This window comes from Verticillium alfalfae, genomic scaffold (genome assembly GCF_000150825.1).
Source record: "Verticillium alfalfae VaMs.102 supercont1.1 genomic scaffold, whole genome shotgun sequence".
NCBI classification, from domain to species: Eukaryota; Fungi; Ascomycota; class Sordariomycetes; order Glomerellales; family Plectosphaerellaceae; genus Verticillium; species Verticillium alfalfae.
In genome coordinates, this window is record NW_003315038.1 from 1143373 (window position 1) to 1148088 (window position 4716).

Below are 4716 nucleotides of genomic sequence, written 5' to 3' on the forward strand. Positions count from 1 at the left end.
ACTGGGGTACGCGAGAGGGGCTCCGGGACAACTTGAAGCGAGTCCCGATGGTGATGCGGGACGGCTTTTCGTGCGACCTACGATGAGCATGTCATCTTGCGTATCCTCTCCAGATTGTGCCTAGCTGTTGTGTTCGGGAGTTTGATCGCCATCTGCGCTGGCTGTCCGTCATCTTCCCGGAAAGAGGAGTGTGCATCTGGCGTTCGCCATGGGTTTTGTGACAATGACCTGCAACATAGTACAGAAAGACTGTAAATGTATTGATCATGTGAATTACCAGCGACACAAGGTGGCTGGACGGAGCTGTCCAAGGAGCGTCTCTTTGCGCCACTTCGTCGATTGTCTGACCTTCTCAGTCGCGAGACTGGGGCGTGCGACAGGCGGGCTCACCCAGGCTGCGCTTGTGCAAACCCTGAGTTGGGTGCGCGATTTCTACTTGACGAAGAAATCCCATCCCAACCTCTTCCACGTCTGGCATGTGGTTCCTTCCAGCCATCGTTTGTGCCTCCCTCGCCTGGCCTCCACACGTGAAAGCCGCGCGAGGGACAAACCAAACGCTTAGCGACAAGACGAGCAAGGTTGCCCTGTAGGCGAGCCATGGGTTCAGGTCAGCAAGCCCTACCTGATTGGGGTTAGGTCCGAACTGACCGGGCGGAGAACACAAAGTCATCATCAATTCGGCTTGAGCGACAGGGGAGGAGGTTCTGTTTTCCCATCACACTCGGCACAACCGACAAGGGGGAGGGTGTTGTGTTAGAAAGGCTGGGAGAGTAGCGGTGTGAAATGCGCTAGACTGAATTAGTGACGAGTTTTCACCAGCCTCATGCTGAGCAGCTCAACCCCCTGGGTTGATGGCCCTCAAGAGTCAAGCGGTACTGTACCCGGATCACAGTGAGAGACACGCTGCTATCTTGTCGCCTCAATTGCGCAGGCCGGTTTGGAGATAGTCTTGTGCATATATGCGTGTCAAGCTATCAGAGACAATGTGACGTTTTCGCCTGCGGCAGAATCTCGTTAAGCCGGCGTGTCTTTTGACCCAACAGCCGCCTGGGTGGGTGTAGGGGGGTCAGTCAGAGGCGTATGCCACCCGTAAGACAAGGCAGACGACAAAATCCGGGGTTGTATAATGTCGATGTTGGATTGATGGGGCACATGCTGTGGGCGCACCCTACATGCGTTATGCGAATTCTACCGAAGATGAACCCCAAGTCAGAGGACAGAGGGCCACAAGTGTGCATTCCATCCGCATGGAATGGCAAGCGAATTTCTTCAGACGGCTGCTCCCGAGCCGTCGTGCCAACATGAACAATTGACCCTCCCGTGGGGGCCGTCTATTACATTAGTACCTAGATGTTGAGAGCAGCTCAACACACTAGAGCTGGGTCTGTAGGTGGACGTCAGTGATGGCGATGAGACGGGGACACGGTGGATGAGGAGGTAGCTTGGCCATGTTTCCGTCCATTTCCGCCGACCGCCTCATCGCACGCGATTCATATGCTGGGCTAGTTCCGAATGTGTTGAGCCTTCCATCAGTCGAACCACGAGCCAATTATTACGTTCGGATAAAGTGCGGTCAACACTGGAGTGTCTGATTCAACAGCCAGCCAGTCTAATGATGCCAGCTCGTCAGAGAGTCGGTCTGTCGGCCCACACAACGAGCATTTTTCCCGCCTTGGAGGGACGGAAAGGCGAGACCAAGCCAGACCAGACCAAACCAAACCAGACAGCCCAGGCAAGACAAGACACCACCAGGCCACCCACCGTGTGGGTGGTTGACAGATGTGTGGGTGTGCGCTGTGGATGTCAATGGTGTGGCCGTTCGAAACGTGGATAGCTGTGATTCGCTTGGCTGTGCCTCTGGCCCAATCTCACCCGTCTGGCCAAGGTCGGCGAGGACGTGTTGTTGATAAGCCAGCGAAATGGACAAGTCCACGACAGCGACCCAAAATGCGGCCTCCTCTTGAATCCAGAAGGAGGGGGGTGGCGGTGGACACTGGTAGTAACTGGAGTACGTGCCTAATCTTTCGACGCCGCTTGAACTGGTATGAAGGACTGGTTGTTCGGCTGGCGTCAAGGCTCACGTTGCATCCGTATCAGGCAATCTGGCCTGGATGTAGCGAATGCGTATACCGCTACGCACATAATCCATTGGAAGGTGAATTGTCGATTCAATGTTGGCAGACAGTCATCCCTCAAGCCTCAAGCCTCAAGGCGGACGCTTGCCTACGTTGCTCATACCAGTATCAAGTCATGATGGCCAGGATGCTGATGCGGTGTTTGATTCAGTCAAACTCGGACCGCGTCGGTCTCTCGATTGGTTTGCTTTGATAAGTCCCCTCAGCGGTGGCTGTCGACCAGTCTAAGCAGCGAACGGAGGCGGGAGGAGACAAGAGAGACCGTGGGCAGCAACGCATCGCAGTGCCGGGGAAAATACCATCGGATGTCCTTGCAGAAAGCGGCGAGATGGAGAAGACGGGAAGGCTAATGTAACTAAAGAAGCATAGGCTGCGCCCAGCACTGGCGCCAGTATGGTAACGAGCTTAGACGGGGGGGAGGGGAGGGACGAAACTTGTGTGGTTGGGCTAAGAGAGAGACACACACGGACTGGTGGCGGGGTGAGGATCATACACACGGTGCTCGTAACGGGATGAATCAAAGGGTCTAGGGGGAGGAAGGGAGAGGGGGGGGGGGTGAAATGATGCTGCCTCAGGCATGAAATCACTTACATGGTTCGTCATTGACGGGAAGGAGAAGGTCGGTCAGGGTTGCAGGGCAAACCGACCCTCCGAGCTAGAGAACGAGGAACCAAGCGCTGTTACTTCTTGCTACTTTGGTCTCAGCAACACCCCCCTCCCCCTTCGCGTACTGTACATGGCATACAGAACAGTACCATGTACAAGATCTTTGACACCCCGTGGACCTTCTTCACAGTGCATTCTCATTGGCTCTAAGTTACACCTGCCTAGCCGCCTTGCATGAAGTGGGTAGGTCCATCATCGATGGAGCCGCCCATGGCGATGCAAGTGCTCGAGCCTGCCTTGCCATCCGCCCTTGTTACCAGCTTCCCTGAACCCAGGTAGTGCTGTAAACACTTGCGCCCTCAGGATCTCGCCGCCAGCGAGCCGTGGCGTCAATGTGACCATAACGAAGCAGCATCCAGCTTTCAAGGGCAGGACAAGAGATTTAGGCGCATGTAGGGTCCGTTTGCTCCTTATTGTTGGCAGCCGGACTGACGCTACACATTGTTATGACCGACTGCATGTAAGGATATGGTCTCCGTCAGCGATCAACTGCTAGATATCTTGGCCTGCCCAGCAACTTACTCCATCAAATCCTTCTCGAAGCCTCTTCGAAGCCGAGAGAGAGACACATACGATCCTCTAAGGCAGGACAGGCATGTCTCGGATTGACAGTCGATAGTGAGCAGATGAGGTTGCTCGGTATCGCTCGAATTGCGTACTTACACTTTAGGTACCAACAAGATCTGTGTGAAGTCGGCCAAGCTCTCCTGAGGCCAGACTGTCCTTCAGGTAAACTACCTGGCTCAACCTCAATCCCGCAGATGTCATCCTACAGGGGTCTCATCCAACCTCCTCGCCCTGGTCGGCCAACCTCGTCGTCAGTATTTGCCCGTCCTCTGGCGGCCCTTGTAGCTTGGCGGACAAGCTCAGCCTTTTCCTCCCTACCGCCGCAGTTGCCCTTGTTGCGGCAAGAGAAAGCAAGCTGCCAGTGCTTGCCTCCGCCAGACGCGCGCTCCCATCCTCCCTGCGTCAGTTCCACGTTAACGGCTCATGTGTCCATCCACTCACAAAAGACGAGCAATTGAGAGAGTTTCTGAACAGCGCAGCTGCTCGGGACATTCTCAACAGTGTCATCATGTGTCTTCCCATGTTCTTCAAGTGGTTGGCCCGTCGGGTAGACGGTTGCGTGAAATGATGCTCCGCTTGGTTGCTCTCCATTCTACACTTCCCTTTGACAGCCCTCCCAAGTCTTTTGACTATCGATCACCAAGTATCGCCGGTCTCAACCCGCCGCTCAATCAAGTATTTAGATATAGTAAATAGCATGCTGGTTAGGCGTTCCTCCACAGAGGTAGGTGCTCAGCGTGTTGGTGCTGTACCGTATATCGATATACGCACATCCTACCTGTCGGCTGCCGACAATGTGGTAGATCGCGTTTAGGAACCACATGTGCGTCCTGCGAAGAAGCACTGCAGAAGTTGCAGGCGGGATTGTTGGCTCTTCCGGGCACTACCGGTGATGGGGGCGAAAGTATGTTGATGTGCTTGGACCAAAATTAGTAGGAAGGCTTCAGTTCTACATTATGTCGATGGGTAGAGAGTCGCAAGTGCGCTACCACCTTGTGTATGCGTCGACGTCACGACAGCGAGTAGGCGATGATGGGATCTGACGCACGGCAAGTCTTGTGGCTTCGTCGATCCTGCCGTATGCGTTATCTTGAATTTACAAGATTTTCATTCAGATTTCAAAACGAAATGCGCGAAGCACGCGCAGTCGTTGTACGTGATCACTTGTTCCGTGCCCATCTTGTCATTATGTAGCTGATCAGACTGAGGTGAGGGACAGTCCGACATGCATCGACACGCGTCGACACGCGATACTCGGCAGCCCACATTGACCAGCATGCTGCGTACATGACACCAATGCAGCTTCACTGCATGCTTATCCCGCAGTTCAGGCTGATGGGGCCTTTGC